Source organism: Mixophyes fleayi, chromosome 9 (assembly GCF_038048845.1).
Source record: "Mixophyes fleayi isolate aMixFle1 chromosome 9, aMixFle1.hap1, whole genome shotgun sequence".
In the NCBI taxonomy this organism is placed as follows: Eukaryota; Metazoa; Chordata; class Amphibia; order Anura; family Limnodynastidae; genus Mixophyes; species Mixophyes fleayi.
In genome coordinates, this window is record NC_134410.1 from 99,794,653 (window position 1) to 99,819,126 (window position 24,474).

Here is a 24,474-nt window from a genome sequence, read left to right on the forward strand (position 1 = left end):
GCCCCCCGCGACGCAAATTACGGGTTTTTTTTGCAGGGGGCGGGCCCAAAATGACGCGATTGGCCTCGTCCCGCACCCTCCCGCCCTCCAGTCTCGCCCCCTCTCCCGGAAACAAGTTTCCGGGAGTTGGCAACTATGATCTATAGTGTTTTTCAAACTTGTATTTCCATCATTATTGGTTAGAAATTAATATGTCTAATAACTATAAGATATGATTTAAGTGTGTTTGTGTGTGTGATGTGTATATATATACACACACACATATATACACACGCATATATACACACACACACTTTTTCTTATACATATGCTTCTGCGTTCTCTGGAATTTGAATGATATACTAAAAAAAATATAAATTTATAAATGGCATATTTTGGAAAAATGTTTAGTTTTTAATACTTTTATTTCATTTCACAACATCAGGGTTATGTGTGTGTATTTTTTACAATCCTGTATTTTTTCGTTAACTGTGCTGTAGATTCTCAGCTTGCTTAGACTACCAGTGTCACCTGGCCTTACCAAAGCTAAGGACCTGAGGAAATGTTTTAGTGAAATGTAGCAAAAGGTAATTTATATTACATGGGAGATTGCAAAAGCCAGGCACTGTGTAAAACTACTTGTATACAATTGAACCCCAGAGTTTGATCTTTACCTTCAGGACTGATTGATAAGAAAAAATAACTTTGGTGGTTTTCTCAGCAATTTTCATCATATATATTTAGACCAGAAGTAGGCGTTTGATCTACATAGAGCACTGCCTGCCTCTGCTATTGTGTGAACAGCACACGGAAGGTTAAACCTTGCCCACTTGCTGCAATTCTGCTATATGGTATTCAATAGACAAGATGCAATTGTAACTAATCAACACATTCTTTAAATGAAAATAATTTAGGTTTTATTATGGTTTTAAAAGTACTATTAATTTCATTTTGTCGTATACCATGTTTTTAAAACCATCAAGTCTATTTGCTGTTATTGACTGTAGAGAACATCTTGTTGATGAGAAGACCATTTCTATAGACCTTACTAACATAAGAGACGACTGGGGACTATGGAAGGTTAAATATATCTTGTTATGTGAATGCTGTGCAGCCGGGGCAAAGTCTTACCTGTACTCAACCACATCGCTTCTTCTACACAAGGCCTTGGGACTTGTGATTTTTAAACAGGGTAAAAGAGAATATTTCTGTTGCAAAACTCAGGTATTATGGCAATGTAGTTATGTAGATGTAGAGATATTAGGTCAATTTCCCTTAGCATGTCTAAATTCACTTTGAAGGACTCACTAGTTAGTGGCCTTTCCCGGATGCAGACAAGACGTTTCGTGCTGCATTAAAGGGAGCACTCACTATTCGTTGTTATCTAGTCTGCGGAAACGGCGTTGCTGTCCAGTCTGGCCACTATTTAACCCTCGCCTGAGCTTGGTGTGTGAGTACCTCTAAGTTTCTAGGCCAAATTCTTATGATCACTCAAATGTCTGTGGTATAATTTTAGTTGGCCTCTTATGATACATTCATAAAGTTGCACATAAAAGCATATTAAAGAGGCGGCTTATTACGTTATATGTAGGAATATATTTTGCAGCAGTGTAGTGATTGTGGACATCTGCAGTAGTGTTAGCAGTATGTTTCAGGCCAGAGGTCTATACAGTATGATTAAATATACACTTGGAGGAAATCATTAGGACACCTTCAGCTCCAAAGATACAGTAAAAACTACATATACCATCGCTGTCTTTCAACAATAGAATATTTTTTATTTTTTTACATGAATTTTGCTTTTTATGTGTTTTTTTTTTTTTCCTCTTGTGATTTTTTTAAAAAAAAAAATCTTTACTATATGATTGATTTGTGGTGGGGGAGGGAGGGTGTTGTGTTGATTTTATAATTCAAGGTTTTCTTATGTTTTTCTACTGGGTTGTTGGCTTTTATTTTTTTTATTTTTTTTTTAACTGGGATCCTTTTTTTGTCAAAGGAGGTAATAATGTTTAGTTCACCCCTTACAAAGTAGTGAGCCACGATGGAGAGAAAGATGGAGAAGGGTTGTGATGTTAGAGGGCTTAGAGATGTAGACACTGATGACTACATGAAGCTGTTCTACAATTCCTCTGTTTAAGTTTTCAAGAGCAGCCCACTTGGGACAAAGGTACTAGTTGCAGTATTGACTCTTCAGGCAGTATACATTTTATTTACATGGTGTAATGTTGACCTTTTTTGTATCGATACTCTGTGGAATAAAGCCAAACATTTCTTAGAGAGAGAGGACCTTGAATATGTGATTCACGGTATTTATCCTGTTGTTCACAGTACTGTCTCCATAGTCCCACAGTTCATGGGTGCGAACATGACCGTATAGTCTTAAATTTAAATGATTTTATAAATAGATTTTTCCCTATCTATGCAAAAAGGCTGGCAGATCTGACATTCTGTTTAGTGCAAAGAACTAACTCGTTTAGCTTCACCCTATTGTAAAACTCCACAATCTCTATCTACTTGGGGAGTCTTCTCTACCTGTGACAGAACTTGTGTTAAATCAGTATTCAATCACTCCTTTCTGAAATGAGTGGAGGTATCACTAAGTTTGATCATATAGGACCCATCATGAGATTCTGCGGAAAGAGGGCAAGTTAACCTATCGGAGGGACTGCATAGCATCTCACTGTACCATTCACCTGCTGTATTGTACGTCCTACCAAGTCAGTATTCAGCTTTGAGGACCCCCTAGCTGGTTTCCAGCTGCTGCACAATTTCGTCCTCGGAGCTCCTGATACGCACATCAATATCAACATCCCTCCCTTTTTCCATTTGTGACCACACTAGCCGACTAGCCTTTTCTTTTTTTAATGTTATTACGGGTACGCTTGTCGGCTGAGTCTGTCACTAACATTCTCAAAAACCATTTGAACAAACTTTGTGCCAGGACTTTTTATGTAATGTTGTAATTGTGCCTAATATGTTGTGCTTGTGCTGCAGAGAGGAGATTTTATAAAGCAAACCATCAACTGCTATGAGGTATATAATCACACTATCCTTAGTTTTCACCTGGCTCCTTTCAACGTGCATGTGTCACAATTGTTGAGTTCAGCTTTTCTTCACTGGATGAGGTATGATGCATTAGAACTCTGTAGTGTGCAGGAAACGAGTACAATTTAATGCAGAGCTGTAAATGGAAAATCAAAGAATGCAACTTTCTGTTCTATCTGTAACATGTATGCCTCTGGTTTCTGAAAGGGATGCAGCATACATTAAGTTTACCCTCCTCCTTTCCCAATTAATGTAAATGTTTGTTTTTGGTGGAGTTCACCATAAAATAAAATAATAAAATCTAAGAGTTTTATTTAAGTTTGGTGTGATAATCCACTGATCTGGTGAGTGCCTTGTTAGGCTCAGAGGGTCCAGAACTGCAGTCAACTTTCTGGGCCTGTGTCAGGCAAACATCAGTGTTGTTGATGTTCTTCCCGGTGAATTTCCCATTTGCTTCAACAGCACAGTTGCTTGTTTGAATAAGTCAAACTGATATTGCAAAGATTTTTGTGGTGCTGAACTTCTGGCGCCATCAAGTGAGCTTGTTGGATCGGAGAGAACACCACAGCCAAGGTGAACAGAATTCTATATTTTGTCAAACATTAGTGAACTCTACCCAAAAAAATATTGAATTGGTGGTTTTCAGTCATTGATACATTTACCATTAGTTTCAAATATGCAGTATATGTCTTTTAAAACAAAAAATGACGCTACTGCCTTGAAGGTTGAAATACTATTGTGAAAAAATTGAAATACAGCTCATTAAATACTACTGCATACATGTTGCATGAACAAGTTGCATTTTTGCTTTTTTCCTCCTAAATATTATAAGTGAAAGTAGAAACATTGCTGATGTGAATAGAGTTTCCCAAAATTTAACCAAAGGTCAAAATGTTGAGCACATTGCAAACTACCTCATGCAAAAGAGTCTCAAGAGATATCTGTAGGGATTTCTTTGATTCGAACCACATTACCTAGAAAACTACCTCCTTTTTTAATTGGGATAGCAGTTGTAACTCATGTGAAGTAGCAGGGGAATTGTTGAAGGAATTCCCCTAAATTTTCATAAGAGTGCCCAATGTGAGTGTCTTGTTATCTACTCTGTGCATATATATAGTTCGTATGACAAAGATATGGATTCACTATGAGTCTTATGAAGCTATTTTTTTCAAAATAACAGGAAGGCACAACATTTCCTATAAAGCATAGTTTTCCTGTATTTTTGGCAGCTGCCTTTTCCGATTGAATAATAATAATAATAATAATTTGTGATAAAGCTGTGTATTTGTGTAAATAGAGTAATGCAGGAATGTATCATCTCTGGAATGTACCAAATGAAGTTAGAGCCTGTTGCAAACCTACCCCCTTGCCCTCTAATTTCTTGTTTTGTTTTTATTTTACTTTTTAAATTGTAGTAGAGCGTAATTCCTGCTGCAGCTTTATGTATCTGTAACTCCACTACCTTTTTTGGAAATGTGACCAATGTACTGTATTTTAAAGAGCATGTCTAGCAAGTGTTAGAGATTTTTAAATCAATAAATGTGAATTCCTATATTATTCTGCCTCTGTCATTACTTGTTTGAATACATTAGCTTTTATTTCTGTTTAGTGTTGTGTAGAGGTATGTTAACTCTCCTACTCATAGATAGTATAAATAACATGACTAGAAGGTGTCTTGCTTACCAGGACAATTTGTCTACTGCATATCATTTTTACACAGCTCAATACACAGACTATTTTAGGTATAGTTTTTTTTTTTAAATCTTATTTTGGTGCAAATTTACACCCGGTTTTACAGGAAGGCCATGGATTTTGAATCTAGGAGTAATTTCCTGAGAGGTTTCTGTAAACCTAAAACAATGTCACATTTAAAAAAAAAAAATGAATGGAATCCTGTGGCAATTAGAGAGGGTTTTTTTTTCAGAATACCCTGTCCCCTTCTTTTGAAATGGGTAGGCTTATGTCCTTTATAAGGAACAGTATTAGACTATGAAGAGGAAGGAGTGTTGTGTTACCCTCTGCTAGTGTAAATACTGTTTATATTCTAAGTAGTCCGTTTACTTCCATCCTTCCTCATCCACAGTCCACTCCTGTTCCTGTGTCACTGTGTTTGGTGTTACTATTTTTGGGTCTCTGGAATCTTCACTTGATCCCTCCCTAGTAAATTTCACACACATGCCAACAGATGAAAATATTTTGGATGCAGACTATGTAACTTGGCTAAAAAGTCCCAATTCAACCTTATTAGCCACTGGATTTCTGCATCAAAATTAGTACAGAAAGCACGCTTCCTCGCTGATCCCATCATTCACTGAACCCCTTTTTGGATAGTAAAAGTGATGTATCAATCAAAAGATCCCCAGTTTCTTTGGAAATATCCAAGTGGTAAAATCAGCAACCCTTCCAATGGTAGGAGCTCAAAGGAGGGATAATAACTTCGCCCTCCATGAAGGATCGTTGGGGAGAAAACTGCCGGGATAGTGTGTTGTCCTTGACATTGATGTATTAAGACCGGTATGTGATTATGAAGTTGAATCTGGTTAAGAATAGTGCCCACTGTGCAGTAATCGCCCCCAGAATATTCTGCAGGTTCTTGACAGTGAGGATAGGGGTATCTGGCTGCCTCTATATGGTGCCACCATTCAGTAAGAGAATGGCCAGCAACTTCTTTTGGTTTCCCACATTTTACTTGTCACTCTGGGAGAGCCTAGCTCCTATTCCACTGTAGGATGCATGGTAAGTAGGTGTCCTGGCTGAATCTGATGCTCCTGAGTGCGTGTGTAAAGCTGAATGCAAAAGAGTTCCTCTGGGGAGGTGGGAAGATCAATCGTCTTTGAAAGTAGACAAGCAGTGACTTGTCATTCCATCTGTTCTGTGCTGCAAGATTCCATAAGTTATTGGTACACTGGGGGACTGAGCGACCATGTTGCTCTATTCGTGACAGTGTCATCAAGGCATTAGCGTTGTGACCCAGAGAGTCACAGATTGGTTTCAATGTGGTCAAATACTCCTTGCTGTTACCCAACAATAGATTGTCCTTTACAAAAAATAGCGAGGCCCAGCCCAACACCTGTCCAGTCAGTGGGAAGATAACATCTAACTTTTATGTGTGTAAAACGATCCTGCTTGTAACCCAAACAGCAGATGAGTTAGGGTCAGTAATCCCCTGAACCCTTCAGGGTTGCCATAAAAATGCAAAGGAGGAGTAATTTTATTGTGCTGGACAAAAATTGATGCTGACATTTATTGCTCTACATCAATTCGGGTTCAGAGGAAATTTCTTGCAGGGGATACAAGCTCTTCACTTAGTTCATTAGTTCAGCCAAGATCTCTGTGAAAGGTGTCCTCTTTGAGAACGTTGATATTGCCAATGGTACTAGGCAGGGCTTTCCTCTGATTTTTGCACATATCATTGAGCCCCTGGCTGTGAGAATCTGTCAGTCCTCAGCCATTAAAGGCATATCTGTGCATTGGGAAGAATACAAAATATCCTTGTTTGCTGTTGACATATTGCTCTCCGTAACATTCTTGCATACATCATTCCCAAAGTTTTTCAAGGTTTTATTATCTTCTCAAACAGAGCATCTCCTCCTCCACTTCCATCCTCAAAAGCAACTACAATTTTTAATGGAAACACAATAAAATAAAATATCTAGGAGTTTTCATCACTAGCCCCTATGATTCTCTCTATAAGGAGAACTTTCCCTATGTTATACGATCTGTTAAATTAGACCTGTTCAGACTGCAGAAATTGTTTATCGCCTGAAGAATTGTGGCTGTTAAAATGAACATATTGCCTAGGCTACTTGACTTCTTTCAGACTCTGTCCACCCAAGTCCCCAGATCTACCTTAATCAAATTACATAAATGGTTCATACAATTTGTTTGGAAAAATAAGCCACCAAGAACCAGCTTCTAAAACTTGAGACGCGCCACCTCCAGTGGCGGCAGTGGCTTCCCAAACATATACGTCTTTATTACCTTGCCTACTACTTAAGCCAAACCGTTGCTTGGTGTGAGAACTTATCTATATACGGGAGAACATCCGAATACACTGAGCTGTTTCAGACTATAGGCAAAATGCTGAGGGGTACAACTGAGTATGCCAAGTATAGGTGTTTGGTTTGTGTAACGGAGTATACAGCGTTTGTAGGCATTGCTTTGGTCAACGCATATTGTGTACTGGGGTACACGGATGTGTTGGCACTGTTTGAACAGTGCATAATGTGCAAAAAGGTACACAGTTGTCTAAAACAAAACTAGGCTTGCTGCGCTGAAAACTCACTTAAGTCCTGATAAACCAATCACATAGATAATAATATATAGATGATCTCTCACAGTCACCAATTTAAAGAATTATAACCTTTCTTAATAACCATAAAAAATACATCATTATTAAAAATTCAATAAACTTGTGTTGCAACCCTATTTCATGTTAAAATGCACTGATATAATTGATATAGCATAAGCTCATTTTATAAATTGATGAATAAATGTCTAAACAGAAAACCACTTTCCTAATTCTGTTATATAATAATTGTCAAATTTTGTCTTGGATCTCCTTATTTGTTATAGTTTGTAATATGTGTGCCCACAGTTATATAAAAACTGATCCCAGATTTCTCAATAAAGGAATAGAGGTTCAGTTAGTTTGATCCCCAACAATAGCTGATATGAGATGTTCTGATTCATGCAGAGATATCAATCTGACTTATGGAACACATTTTTCACAATTCTTCTTTTTTTGTGCTTAGTCTTCAAAGGAGTATATATATGCCATTTGTCATCAAGTGTCCAATATAAATAACAATGGAACGAACACACAAGATAGTGTCAACAGGATTAGCTACTTCACAATATGAGTTTACTGACGCATTTCATTACATAAAGTAATTTCTTCAGAGGGAAATCTACATGACATGCATACCTCCTGGGTCTTGCTTCTATCTTCCCTTCTGACTTTACCCTACCTTCTGCTCCCAAACTCAGGCAACACACTGTTTCTCTACTTATTCCTCCAAATCTTCCCCCTGTGCCTCTTTGACACCACTTTCCCCTGCCTCCTGCATCTACTGGCATTAGTGTGTTCCAGGCACTCATAGGAAAAATGGGCACATGCTCCTCTAGGAGGAGTTTAGCATTCTCATAGTAGCTGGAACCAGTCACTCACTGGCAAAAGGGGTACTTGCTGCTCTAGGGAGGTGTATCATACCTATAGTATGACATATGCCCAGTCCCTGGACTACTGTACCAGTCTCTGGGCCTTTGGACCTCCTCTCTCACAGATCACATTGTAGGCCTGTGACATGTTCCCTTGTTGACCACAGGGAACTGCTGTCTTTTCCTTCTCGCCCATCTCCATTCCTTGATGCCTCTGTGTAGTGCCACTCTGCTCCTCTCCTGCCTCCTCTGAAAATACCAGGTAAATTGTTAGTTCTTTTACCTTGCCGGCTGACAGCCCGATTTCCTACATCTTGGTGTATGGATGGTAAATAGTAACTATAGTATTATATAATACAAATATATCATTTTAGGTAAATATTTATAAATAGAAATAAAGTAGTTTATGAATAATATGCAAATAATGAAATAATAAGCTATTCATTGTAGTAATATAAGGAAAATTAGAAATGAGTAGAAGTAAGAAAATATATTGTTTCAAAGTGATGAGCTAATGAATATTAGTGTAAGGTATGAAATCACAATGTAGGTAATGAATAAAATGTGCAAGAGTATAATAATGATAAAAATTAAGTATTGAAGTAGTAATTCAGATAAAAGAGGGATATACAATTGAATAAAAAATGAAAATATATTAGTAAGTTAAATTATACTAAGATAATTTAACTACAATATAATAGAGTTCCGTGAATGAGTAATAGATATAAAAATGAAAAAACTAAATGATGGAAACTAATAATGAAATATAAGAACTGGAACAACCCATTACAGTGGTGGTCCTCTTTGTAACTATATTTTTATTCTTTTGCCTATTCCTCTATTTTTCATTTTTATTTTATTTTATTTAAAAAGTCCTCCCAGCGCAGCATGGCAATGAAACGGCTAGATCTGCTGATCTATACATTGGGCATGATGTACAAGTCATGATAATTGGGAACACCCATGTTGCGTTCTTTTCTTTACTCGTATACTAATTGTTGTGTCAGTAGGACCTTGCCTACTCTTGTTTATTTTCTAATGTGTTCATATCAAAGCTAGGCATACTTCATGTTTGCAGGGTTTCCTGAAACTAAACTTTGCTCATAGTCTCAGAACTCAGAAATTTCTATATACATGGCGTTTGGTCCTTTTTGATTTTTTTTTTTATTGCCTAATGGCAATAATAATGCACTTGAAGAAGGGGGAGAAACCCCCCTGAAATGTTGTGTGCATCACATAGATGTTATGAACCCCACATTCAGCAACTAATAACCTCTATACAGATCCTATGGTGCGGGATGTTTTTCACCATTAGCAGCCACCTTTCCCAGGACCTGGGCTGGACTTGATCCCAATAGTGTATAGTTATTATTGGTTGTGAGTGAGGGAGAGTCAGGGAAACTTGCAATACGCAGATGAAACAAGACAAAAAGGACAAAAAAGAGAATATTGACAAGCCGGGTGGGAGGACTGGAGAAGTACAAGAAGACAACAAGCAGGCCAGGAGTTCATGAGCAGGCAGAGATCCACCAGCAAGGTCCAGTAAACAAAGCCAAGGTCAAACACAGAAATCTATAAGCAGAATATAATAAAATCTCAGAATAAAGACACAGGAACTGGTCTAGTTAAACAGCAAGTCAATAATGGCAACTTGTGTATTTATGCAGGTCCTGGCCAACCAACTGCTGTGTATAAATCATGTGAGCAGTAAGTGTGACTGATCAGCTGCTGGGTAGAAAGCATGTGAGCAAGAGTGATGACTGCTCAGCTGTTAAGTAATGAGCAGTGAGGAGTCTAGCAAAAGCTGGTAATCAGATGCAGTGTGGAATCCTCATTAGCAGCTCAGGAAGCAGGGTGAGTAAGGTTGCTCAGCAACAGACACACAACTCTTTTATTCAGCAAAATCTGGAATGGATTTCAGAGACAGAGCAGAAAATTACATAACAAAAGATAGTACAAGCTAATCAAAATACTTTCACACATAAAGAAAGAAATATTGGGAGATTTAGTAATCACCTTATTGCTTTTTCACATTTGCAGGTTTTATGCTACATCAGTTTCATCAAACCCTGTATAGCAATAGCAGACCCACCCATGGGTCCCTTGCACTTTGTTTGATGCAGCTGATTCTATGTTCCAGTTGTAGTGGGAACCTTTGCTAGAGTCACCAGATGATGAAAGATCCAATGCTCTAGTTCAGTGTTTCCTAAACCCAGTCTTCAGGCCCCCCTAACAGTGCATTTTTTTTTTCATATCTCCTTGCTGGAGCACAGGTGTATTCATTACTGACTGTCACATTGTAACAGATCTACAGGTGGTAGTAATTACTTAACTTGTCACCTTTAATACCTGCACTGTTAGGGGGCTCTAAGGACAGGGTTTGAGAAACACTGCTCTAGTCAATTCAAGAACCAGCAGATCCCTAAAACTTTACTGTATAATGCACATTTCCGACAGAGGTTTCCAGTAGAGATGAGTGATAGTTTCAAAACTCTTCCACAAAGTATTTGCCTTTTTCTGAATTTGGCTGTAAAGTATTGCATGCTGTTCTGGCTGTAATTGGCCTTGAACGTTCCTAGTCTTCAACTGCAACCACACTGCACTATTCATGCCATGAAATGCAAATTACAAGTACAGCAAAATTAGAACTTGAAGATTGACATTAAGTAATGGGCTACATCTGTTGCGGCCTAACTGTGCACTAGTTCTCTAACTATACTGACCATTGCAAATAGGTATTTCTTCAATTTCCCTCAACTTTGTGACTTTTTAATCTTGATTTCACAATGTTTAACAAATTGCTTTTCTTACTCTTCTTTCATGGCATTATCTTCAGGACTAAATCATATTTCACCCTTCCTCCAACACAAACATCTGTCCATATTGCACCTTCATTACTCCACTCACCTCTAGTTAACGCCCATGAACTTTTATCCAATTTATTATCTCTAACTTGTACAGTCTCCACCTATCGCCAGAAAATGAAAGTTCACACATCTTATAATCCTCTTACCTATCTTTCTCTCTGCTTTTATTAGCTTGTGATATATCACATGATCCAGGTCCCCCACACTCCTCACACATACACAATACTACCGCAATAAAGCAAACCTCAAACACATCACCTGTCTTTCCTTTTTTCCAAAGTCCTTTGAATACGCCATTTGGAATGCACGCTCTGTTTGTAACAAACTTGCCTCCATACATGATCTCTTCCTCTCAAACAACCTCAACCTTCTGGAAATAACAGAAACAAGGCTCGCACAATCACAAATTTGCTCACCTGCAGCCCTTTCACATGGTGGCCTCCATTTCACCCACACCCCCAGACTTGGAGGCAGAGAAGGAGCTGGGGTTGGACTATGTCTCCCCACAATGCACATTCACAGCTCTACTAAATGTCCCATCCCTCACGTTCTCATCTTTTGAAGTACATGCTATTTGAATTTTTCATCCATTCTCTATGCATGTTGCAGTGATCTATCGCCCCACTGAAGTGCACCAACAATTTATTGAGGATTTCTCTGCATGGCTCCCTCACGTCTTATCTTCAGACATACCCAACATCATCATGGGTGATTTTAACATCCCCATTGATAATCCACCTTCCAAAGCTGCTATCAAACTACTCTCTCTAACCTCCTCCCTCGACCTCTCCCAGTGGGTTGAATCGACTACTCATTGGGATGGCCATTGCCTTGATCTTGTTATTTTCTTACTTATTATTATTATTATTATTATTATTATTAATTTTTATTTATAAGGTGCCACAAGGCGTCCGCAGCGCCGTACAGAGAGAAACAAATTACAATACAATGGGAGACAGCACAGTACAGTAAACAGTAAGCACAGCAACTCAGTAAGCTCAATGCACAGCTAGAGAGGGCGGGGAAGGGGGAGGTAGGATAGGCAAATGATGGGGCCCAAGAATCTTCCAATTTCTCATCTATGCTCAGGCTTCTAACCCCAAATGCCTTTTTAACACATTTAAATCTCTTCTCAATCCTCCCACCTCAAACCCTCCGAATTACTATCAGTGCCCAGGATCTTGCTTCCTATTTCAAGGACAAGAATGATAAGATCAAACTAGAAATGGTATCGCCTTCCTCGACAAGCAATCGGCTCAATTTCTTCCCAGCAGTGCTAGGTCCTCTGCTGTTTTCTATCTATATGACCTCTCTTGGAAAACTAATAAGCTCCTTTGGATTTCATCTCTAAGCTGATGATACCCAAATTTATCTATCCTCTCCTCATCTCTTGACATCTGTGTTGTCCCGTGTTAGTGACTGTCTTTCTGCCATTTCATCTTGAATGTAGTTTCGCCAACTCAAACTCAATCTTTCTAAAACAGAGTCAATAATAATTCCAACCATCTACAGAAGCATACCTGACAATTCTATTTTTGTTGACATGACCTTAAACTCCACCCCTCAAGCTTGCTGCCTAGGTGTGATCCTTGTGATCCTAGGTGTGACTCAGAACTATCCTTTGTTCCCCACATCGACTCTATAACTAAATCATGTTAAATACATCTAAAAAACATTTCCATTGCTCCAAAGCTCCCATTGCTGGGAGCTTTGAAGTCCTGGTAATTTTTGTTTATTGTTGTTTGTTCTACCCTGTATGGTCCTGTCTGTATTTTCTACGAAGCTGCGGAAATCTTGTGGCGCCCTATAAATAAAGACTAATAATTGCAATTTCCTCCTTACTGGTCTTCCCGAAAACAGACTCAAACTCCTACAATCTAGTTTGCACGCATTGGTTAGATTAATTTTCTTGCAAATCGTTATTCCTCTGCTGAATCACTGTCTCTACACTGGTTGTCTGTTTTTTTACTGAATCCAATATAAAATACTTTTACTGACCTACAAGGCCATCACCAAAGCTGTACCAACATACATCTCCTCACTTGTCTCAAAATATCTCCCAACTCGACACCTCATTCTGCATACAATCTGCATCTCTCTTCTACTCTCATCACATCCTCCCATTCCCTTACATGACTTTTTTAGGGCTGCACTCGCTCTGTGGAATTCCCTCCCTCGCACAATAAGACTTTCCTCTAGTCTACAAATTTACAAGCGTTCTGTGAAAACCCACCTCTTCAAGCAAGCTTATTATATTCCTCAACCACCCTCTTAACCTCACTAGATTACCCTATTACCACCCATTACACAATCCACACAAGACAACAATCCCCTGACAAACATTGCTGTGTGACTGGATCATATGGCATACTAATCCCTGTTTTTTTTTTTAATTTTGTAATCTGGCTGGACTGAAATGCAATATGTAGACTTAACCTCATGTATCCAACTCCCATTGTCCCATAGATTGTAAGCTTTCGTGCAGGGCTCTCTCACCCCTTTGTCTGTTTTAACCCGTTTTTTTATTACTGTGTGTCCCCAATTGTAAAACGCTATGAAATATGTTGGCGCTATATTTAAATAAATGATGATGATGATTGAATCACACAAGATTGAATTGCACATCTGTGAAGTGGCCTCTTGTGCACCAAAACTTGGGTTGTACTAAATTTTGTCACAAATTTGCTCATCTCTAATCCCCAGTACATTTAGTATGGGGATCAGCTATATTGCAGAAATAGCAGTGGTTGTAGGAGAGGGTTCTCTCACAGAGTCATCTGGTAGATGTGAGCAGGGCTGCCAAGAAGAATTCAGGGCCCGGGTACAACAAATTCATGGGGCCCCCCTCATATTCAAGTAAGACCCAAAATTTTTTTGCGCCGCCTTACGGCGGCGCAAAAAAATTTAGGTGTATGGTCATACATTCAGGGGCGTAGCTAGCCAAATGGCGGTGCAAAAATTTTGGGAGGTGTGGTCATGCATTTGGGGGCGTGGCAAACGTGCCATTGGGGCGTGGCTAACATAAAAACCACTAGGCTCTCAATTCGCCAGAGCGTCACATATGTTCAAGCACTCCTGACTTTCAGGACATCTACCACCACAGTGTAGTATACAAACAATGCAGTGTGTACACAAACAGTTCAGTCTTGGCCTACACCTTACATTGGGCACAACATTCACCAAAAATTGGTATTGTCCTTACTAGAATCACAACATTTCACACACTGTGCTGCTCTCTCCTACCTGTTCTTCTCACTTTCTCCACCTGTGGCTGCTGGTTTCTTTAGTTGTGGCTTGTCCGGATCCAGGAATGTTGAAGGACCTATTTTGAAAAAAAAATGGCTACATTTAGAAAATTACAGCCAGCCCCGGCCTTAAATCAATAGCACTCACGATTAATAATTAGGCCTTCCTCCAGCCCCAACATTAAAATAATAGTATTCACATTTAATAAATAAACCTATTTCACTTCCTGCAAACAGCCCCAGCAATACCTATTTCCCGCAACCATCACTGCCATTAAATAATTCATAGTCACATTTAATAAATAGACCTCATTCTCCCTAAACTCACCCCAAGATTCAATAGCCCCCAAACCACCCCATCTTAAATTAATAGTCCCTACTATTAAATTGCCTCACCATCACCCTACAAACAAAATAGCGCCCATTAATTAGCCGCCACCTACCTCACACACACTACATTGCAACAAGCCCCCTGTGCCATCACACACATTACTGTGCCCCTTCATCACAACTACACTGTACCCCCTTATGCTCACACTGCGACCTCCATGCTGCTTTTCCCCCTTCTTTTTTACTTTGTGCCTCTCTCCCACTTTTTTTATTCCTCTGTTCCTCTCTCCCACTTTTTTTCCTCCTCTGTTCCTCTCTCCCACTTTTTTTTCCTCCTCTGTTCCTCTCTCCCACTTTTTTTTCCTCCTCTGTTCCTCTCTCCCACTTTTTTTCCCTCCTCTGTTCCTCTCTCCCCAATTTTTTTTTATTCCTCTGTGGCTCTCTCCTTTTTTTTCCTCCTCTGTTCCTCTCTCCCACTTTTTTTCCCTCCTCTGTTCCTCTCTCCCCAATTTTTTTTTTATTCATCTGTGGCTCTCTCCTTTTTTTCCTCCTCTGTTCCTCTCTCCCACTTTTTTTTTATTCCCCTGTGGCTCTCTCCTTTTTTTCCTCCTCTGTTCCTCTCTCCCACTTTTTTTTTTATTACTCTGTGGCTCTCTCCTTTTTTTCCTCCTCTGTTTCTCTGTCCCCTTTCTTTATAGTACTGTCCCTCCCTGTTTTCCTCCCCTTGCCTCTCCGTTTCTTTACTTACCTTTTGTCAACTTCTTTCTTTTCTTTTCTGCTCTTCTGTCTCCTCTTCTGTCTTCTTTCTTCCTGCTGGCTGCGGCGCTCCTCACTGACTGACAGGCGTGACTTGATGACGTCACGCCCGGCAGTCAGTGTGAATGGAGGAGAGGAGGGACACGGCGCCGCGCGATCACGTGAGTATTTTTTTTTTTTATTATTTATTTTTTCTTACAGCTCCCAAGAAACCCAAGACCCCCCCCCCCCCCCCCCCCCCCCCCCGCGGGAAAAAAAATAAAAAAAGTTAAAAAAAAAATACCGCAAGAGAGAAAAATAAAATAAGAAAATAAATAAATTTTATTAGCAGCGAGGGCCCGGCCCGGGCCCCCTGGCATGGCCGGGCCCGGGTAAACTGTACCCGCTCCCCCCCCCTCTCGGCGGCCCTGGATGTGAGTGTGTGAGTAAAACTACTTCAATTCTTTCACCATTTGACACAAATTACCAGGTGTTTCTAGCATGCCAATATTGCATGGCACATGGCATTATTTGGTATCAATGATCGGTATAAGCTGTAGTAGCACATAGATCTGTATTGGGTTTACAGATCAGTATACAATGATACACACTACATAAAGGTCCAGCTTTTTGGAAAGGCTTCATAGGCATGGCCCTAGCATGACAGAGTTGAACTCGCTCATTATTGTTTTTATCTTTTGTACTTTTTTATATTAATAATTCCATATTTGCATATCACAAACATTTTAAACAGTAGCTGAATTATTTCAATTTCTTTGTTTATTGTATACAGATAGGATGCAGTTGGGGACCATGGTATGCTATGTGGAGAGAGAGAACAATTCTGTGGGCAGTACAGAAAAAGTGACCTAGGGGAATAGAAAAATGTAAATCTGGGTCTGACAGTACAGCATTTCTTATTACATTAGTGTACAGCAGCACACAGGGCTGCCTTTGGCATCATGGAGCAGTAGACTGTTATGCACGTTTTGTCGCTATCCAACAACGATTGTCGAATCTCGATTTGTGTTTCCAACGCACAAATATTTATTCTCAAAAAGTAGCAGAATAATTCAGGCGAAATATAATAAGTACAGCCGTTACTTATCGCAGGCGCTCTGGATCCAGTGAACAGTCATTCAGGTCTGAAGTCTGTGGTCAAGATGACTGTCCACTAGATGAAAAGCTCCTACTTATATGCAGACAGAAATACAGTAAAACAATGCAGATGGTGTGGCTTGCTTCTATTGGTCCAGGTTTCAGGAAGGTCCAGGGGGTTGCAGATCATAGGCTAGTTCAAACTAAAGAATCCAAAGGTGGGGGTCATCTCTCCAGGGGATATGCTCCGATCTTTCCGCCAAGACTCCAGTTTTAACTAGTCCATTAGCATTTTATAGTCAGTATCACATTAAAAGGTTTATTCCCTAACATCAATAACTAGAGCAGGCCTGTCCAACCTGCGGCCCTCCAGGTGTTGTGAAACTACAAGCCCCAGCATGCATTGCCAGTAGACAACCTGCTGATAGCTGGAAGGGCATGCTGGGGCTTGTAGCTTCACAACACCTGGCGGGCCGCAGGTTGGACAGGCCTGAACTAGAGTATGCAATGTGCAATCTCTTTGCCGAATGAACCGGACAGCTGCTGATGAATAGGGGATTAAAATGATACTAGACATGACACATTTAACCTGTACCTTATGTTTTACTAACATGCATATAACTTATAATATTACACATAAATACTACTATATTTCGATATAAATAACTATGTGTTGCAACTATAATTAATGTGTACTATTTACAGAGATGCGTATTTGTGCGAATGTGTGTAACTGTGTAAAAACTGTTATTGCCACGTGTTGCGGCTGCATATGCCCTTCCACGCCGTAGCGTGCAATACGCATCTTTTCAGACAAAGACAACCAAGTTTGCTCGATATTAATTGAAATGACTTTATCCAATTTGCTGACTTCGACAAGACTATGGCATACAGTGCTGCATTTGGGCATGGAGAAGAAACTGTGGCACACAAAGTTGCATTTGGTATCACAGGCCAGAATACAGTGGTCATCCAGGGCTGCATTTGTTATCATGATTTAGAATTCAGTGGAACATATAGGTGCATTTGGTACAGGGCCGGACTGGGACTTAAAATCAGCCCTGGCATGTTAAACACACAGGCCCACCTCTGTTCCAGATAATAATAATAATAATTACAGTACTTTTTGCACAGCTCATTGTTATACAGTGTTCCATGAGATACGAATGTATTACGCACAGCTTAACTCTCTATTTGCAGCATAGGGTGCACCAGTATCAGGCAATGGTATGTACAGGACCGCCAAGAGAAATTTGGAGTCCCCGAGTACAGTGAACTTTTGAGGCCCCCCTGCGTAGATAAGTATGAAATAAACTGTGTCGCTGCACAGCGGCGTTGCCGAAAAGGGCGCAACCACATATCCCTCACATCTGAGTGCATGCCCCCAATTGATATTAAGCCACTATAGAGCCCCCAAATTAAAGTATACCACAGGGTAGTGCCCCAAAATCACATTATACCACAGAGTATTGCCCCAAAATCACAATATACCACAGAATAGTGCCCCAAAATCACAATATACCACAGAGTAGAGCCCCAAAATCACAATATACCACAGAGTAGCGCCCCAAAATCACAATATACCACAGAGTAGTGCCCCAAAATCACAATATACCACAGAGTAGAGCCCCAAAATCACAATATACCACAGAGTAGCGCCCCAAAATCACAATATACCACAGAGTAGTGCCCCAAAATCACAATATATCACAGAGTAGTTTCCCAAACCATACTATGCAATGCAGCAGTGGCCCCATGTTCAAGAAATGGGAAAAAAGTTATCAAAAGTACATTGTTTATGATAAACTGTATTAACTTACCTGATTCTCCTGGTGGGTGCCCCAGGCGTGGAGGGAGCCGCAGCTGTCATCTTACACAGCAGTCTTGAGAGACGATCTCAAGAAACAGAACTTGTCTGCGCTAATCTCCTGGGAACATTATAAATAATTACAACAAATATGTAAATTATAACAAAATAATTGTCCCATCACATACACACACACACACACATATTCATTTACATGGCCACAAGACCCCTGTGCCATCACACACACATTTACATTGCCACAAGCCCCTTGTGCCATCACATACACACATTACATTGCCACAAGTCACTTGTGCCATCACATACACACATTACATTGCCACAAGTCACTTGTGCCATCAAATACATTACCACAAGCCCCTCGTGCCATCACACACTCATTACTATGCCCCTTCATCATAACCACGCTGTCCCCCCCTTATGATCACACTGCACCCTCCATGCTACTTTCCCCCCTTCACCAGGCCTCTTTTCATCACACTGTGCCATGCTGCTTTTCCCCCCTTCATCTGGCCCACCTTCATCACACTGTGCCATGCTGCTCCCTCCCCTTTCATTCATCACACTGTGCCATGTTGCTTTCCTATTTTTATCACACTGTGCCATGCTGCTTCCCCTCTTTCATCACACTGTGCCATGCTGCTTCCTGCCTTTCATCACACTGTGCCATGCTGCTTCCTCCCTTTCATCACACTGTGCCATGTTGCTTCCCCCCTCTTTATCACATTGTGCCATGCTGCTTCCCACTTTCATTCATTACACTGTGCCATGCTGCTTCCCCCCTTTTATTCATCACACTGTGCCATGCTGCTTCCCCCTTTCATCACATTGTGCCATGCTGCTTCCCCCCTCTTTCATTCATCACACTGTTCCATGCTACTTTCCCCCCTTTCATTCATCACACTGTGCCATGCTGCTTCCCCCCCTTTCATTTATAACACTGTGCTATGCTGCTTCCCCCCCTTTCATTCATCACATTGTGCCATGCTGCTTCCCCCTTTCATCACATTGTGCCATGCTGCTTCCCCCCTCTTTCATTCATCACACTGTACCATGCTACTTTCCCCCCTTTCATTCATCACACTTTGCCATGCTGCTTCCCCCCCTCTCATTTATAACACTGTGCTATGCTGCTTTCCCCCCCTTGCCTCCGTTCCTTTACTTACCTTCCCTTTGGCTTCTTTAATCTCTTTTCTTCGGGTTTGTAGTCGGAATGCGGCACATGTAGTCAGGTGGCTGGTTCCTGAGGAGGAGCCAGCCACTGGCCCTTCTGGCATTTGCCAGAACTGCCAGATGGCCAGTCTGACCCTGATTTGGTATAGCCGATCAGAACATAGTGACACACACAGCTGAATTTGGTATCACTGATCATTATGCAGTGGCACATAGGGCACTATTTGATATAATGGATCACTATACAGATGCATATATGGCTGCCTTTGGTATATCGGATCAGTAGGCAATGGCACACAGGTCTACATTTGGTATATACTGTTATTTAAGCCCACAAGTAAAACCTGCTAACAATAGGTTCCTCTGCATAAACAATTATTTCATCAGTGGATTAAGACATGCAAAGTTTATAATAAAAAAAAACTAATCAAGTAGTAAATTACATTCTCCAAAATGTAATATTGCATACATGGGATTTGTATGCATCACTGCTGTGACTGACTACATAATATGGGACAAGAACACATGACTTTAGACACTGAAGACATACTAATTGCAATAAGAACATTTGTAGGGTAGACTCTATAATAATACTATATAATATTGAGAGTGAACAGAGAGCCATCACCACACCACGCCTCAGTCATGATGTCATGTAAGTAATTCGTAATATGACTTATGCTTTATATAAAGAAAGCTTTGTGCTCAATATATGTGTAAAGTTTGCAATTCTTTTTTGACACAATAGTGTTATAAGCAAGCAACTTTTTTTTCCAGAAATGTACAGTTGCAGGTGCTGTTGGGCACTGGTTGCAATCTAGTTAGCATAAGGTGTACATAAACTGGCAGGTCGGAACTTGGCCTGAACGGCTGTAATATTGGACTGCATGCCGTGATTTGTGGCCATAAAATGACTTATTTAGCCATCAAAACCACAGCCTGTATATGCTGCAATGTGTTTGTACATTGTAATTATTTGTAGTATTTTGCTGTAGAGTTTGGAATCGGTTTTTGATTTAGTGCACAAACATGATGCCGTTGTACAATATACAGGGCAGTTTTTACATTTTAATTTCTTTGTCAATAGGCAGTGGTCAAAGTGGGCAGATATATAGAGGTATGCCATACCGGCACTTCTCTCCACTGCTCACCACTTGGTAATCAATTGTCACAAACAAATTGGTCACTAGTTCAGAAACCATAGTGGGAGACTTATTTGCATAGGTCTCAGTGTATTTTGGTCTCCAGTAAAATGGCTGCCATTTAACTCAGTCATAGATAGACATTGTATGACACAAACAAGTTAATTCACCTGATACTGATATTCTGGGCAAAGGTCTATTCAGAAATGTCTAGGCACAGTCAAGAATACTTGGAGTTCTCCTGTTTATTTCTTGCTCATGCCATGCCCAGAATTCATCTAATGACGCAGGCAGGTAAACATTTTACTACTTTAGTGATAGAGCCTGATTTCTGTTCCCTGTGTGTGTATATGTATGTCTGTGTGTCCTGTTATCATGTGAGAAGTGGTGGATACAGAGTAGGTAGATTTGCATCCCAATATCTTTGTAATTTACTAAATGGTATTAAACAGCATTTCAAAATGGGGCTAAAATTAATTTAGACCTATTAAATTACCTAAAGCTTGATAGCCCCAGGTCATACGCTTACATTTTTCATACCACCACTTCTACATTTAGACTTTGACTAGTCTTTATTATCAGTGGAGATTGTGGTTTGTCAGCCTTCTGCTTATTCTGTAGAATTTCCTAGCCACACATTAGACCCCTTTGTTAACCAGTGGATTGTATGAGATTCATTATAGCATCCAAGGCCCCAAAAGAGGGCTCTGTTAGGTTGGTCTATCAAAACCGCTATCTGTGACCTTCAGGCAGATAAACTGTTTTCCTCTATGTAAGCAACCTGTTTGTATTGCTTCACTAATATTAACATATATATACTGTGATACTTATTATATATTTATACAGTATAGTGAAGACATACAAACATTGAGTTGCATTTACTAGATACTGCTAGATAATGTACTGAGTTAACTGATGGCAAATTATTTATGCTTGCTGTACACAAGGTGAAAGAAATTAGGCATTCAATGTGGGTGTTTATACCCTATGTGGACAAAAGTATTTTGCCACACCTGTTAGTTTTTGAATTGAGGTGTTTCAATAAGATTCGTTGCCAGAGGTGTATAAAAATTAGAGATGCTCACTGACCCCCATGTTTTGGTTTTGGATCTGGATTACCTTTGTGTTTTGGTTTTGGCAAAACCGCCCTTGCGTGTTTTGGTTTTGGTTTTTGGTTTTGTTTTGCAATTTGTTACAAAATGTTATTTTTAAAATAACATAATTTAGGTATTATTTTGTACCTACATTATTATTAACCTCACTAACACTAATTTCCAGTCATTTCCATTCAATTTTGACCACCTCATAGGTCACAATATGATTTTCATACACTTTGAAAGAAAAATTGCTGCAGTTCTTGCCTGTGATAAGAAAAAGGCCATTGTCATGGCTGGGCATATGACCAAAAATCCACCTCTTAAGTGTGGAATTATTTTTACACAAATCCTGACAACAGTTGTTTAGCCATTTGTTGCGTTTTTAAAGCCACACTCAGTAGAGGTAGGGACCTTAACCATCTAGGACTCATCCATGTTACGGCATTTGAAGTGAGTTCATGGAAAGCTGTTGGGAAAATCAGAAACTTATGTAAAAAAATAACAACAAGCAGTCCAGCATCATCTACCTCCCTTCTCTCATCTACATCCCAGCACCTGCAATCTACACTCCCAACACCTTCATCATCAATATCCCCAGAAGCAACAATTGACTGTTAAACAATCGTTTGCAAGAGGAACTAAGTATGAAACCTGTCCCCCAGTCGCAAAGCGGATCACAGACGCCATGGGGACTATGGTAGTATTAGATCTGCGTCCAATCTCCACTATTAATACAGTTGGTTTAAGACATTTAATTGAGGTCTTCTGTCCCTGTTACCAAATTTCATCACTATACCATTTTACTAGAAAAGCTATTACTCACCTCTACCAGAATGTTCCTAAAAATGTAATTATTGGGATACAAAATGCCATTCTGTACACTTAACCACAGATATGTGGACAAGCGTAACTGGGCAAACTAAAGATTATATGACTGTGACAGCCCATTGGGTTGGTCATTCGCCTTTACAAGCAGGGACAGCAGCAGCATGTACCCAAGTATGTCCCATTTTTCAGAAGTAGGCTACTCTGTGTATCAGCGGCTTCACTAAGAGGCATACAGCTGACAATCTGTTACAAAAAAGAAGGGATGTCATTGCAACATGGCTAATCCTGCTTGGACTCTACTGAGGATATGTAATTTCTGATAACGACACCAATATTGTTCAAGCATTACAGCTGGGTTGAATTCCATCACATTTCCTGTTTTGCTCACACAATCAACTTGGTGTTACAGAACTTTTAAAAAATGACATGTAGGAGATGCTGTTTGTGTCCCTGAAAAATTTAGGGTCATTTTCTGGATTCTGCAACAGCATGTAGGAGAATGCAACAGCTTCAAGAAGACTAGCATTTGAGGGGAATGTACTTAAGTCCAGCGAAGTAGTCGCCTGTGAAGAAAGTGCAGACACGGTTAGATTGAGTCAAGTGATTGCCTTAATAATACATTTTAAGAAGGAGCCACAGAAATTTAACGGATGAAGTAAAACAAAGTAAATGTGCTAACTATATTTTAATTTTAGATTAACTACTTAATTTGCTTCGCCAGGATCCAAGAGCTATCAACATCTTGTAATGACATCTTCTCCTTCAGTTTATCTGGCAACAGCTTGTTGGAAAAAAAAAGTAGCTTTCCCAAGACACCCAGTGGTGATGCAGATGAGTCCACACAACAGTTTGATATTTGCTCTGCCAAAAATCGTGACTGCTATGCCCTAAAATAAACTACTAATTTCATTTGGAAGGCCATTATCGACAATTACATCATAGTACACAGACTTCTATTAGGGTGGGATGAATTAGTATTGTTTGAGGAAGATTAGCACTGTACCCTGCCACCTCTCCTGTTTCTGAGTGAGCTATGGTACAATAAAATGTGAGTGCAGATTTAGGCAGGCCTGTAATTTCTATTTCAGCAATTACAATTAGCAATGGAGCTCTTCTCTTTTGGTGTTACCTATATAACGCTGTAGAATTTGCCTGCAAATTCTACAGTCAAGACTGCTTGTCTTCCTCTTCATCAATGACTCTTAGCAATTGAGTACTAGTCTTTGGGTGTACATTACACCCAAACCTTATTAGTGCAAATTAGGAAAAATGGTTGGAGTTATGGGCAAGGTCACACATTTTTTGGTAAAATCTTTCAAACCAGCCCAGATGTCAAACTGTTGTAGTCTGCCATCCCTGCTTCTGTTTGGAAAGTGCAATTTGGTGCCAGAACCTCATGTGCCAGAACTGCTGCCACTGGTGCCACACTGTTGCCAGTGGTGCAGGACTTACACAATCAACCGCATCCTCATCAGCGCCCTCGCCGGCTAGCCAAAACTCCCCCTCATCCTCTTCTAATTCCAAAGTGTCATCCTCACTTGGTGTATCACCGGCTATACTCGGGCTGTTCAGGCACACTTCAGCTGAAATGCCGAAAGGGCCCTTCTTTATGGGGACACTATCAGAATGGTCACGATTACACATACCACTCGTGGATGGACTCTCCTCAGGGATTGGTGTAATTTCTGATTCTCAGCATACTTTTTCCTCTAATGCCTTACGGTTTTCTTGCAGCTCGGCTTTCACATGTAGCAGTAGTTGTGCACCGCTTTTGGACTCCAAATTACTTGGTCTTGCTTGGTCACGAGTGACTGTACAAGAAGAAGGCTCCGTAACATTTTTTCGATCTGGCACTAATAGAGAAAGGCGAAGGCCTCATTCTTTCCTTGCTACTTTGTGTGTAGAATGGCATGTTGGCAATTTATTTTTTTATCGGCAGTTAACTTATCA

General features: G+C 40.0%; 1 protein-coding gene across 1 annotated transcript in view; it reads left to right on the top strand.

Moving 5' to 3' along the window:
• PSMB7 (proteasome 20S subunit beta 7) overlaps positions 1-24,474 on the top strand; it is a 979,390-nt gene that overhangs the window by 56,272 nt on the left and 898,644 nt on the right. The window lies entirely within an intron of this gene.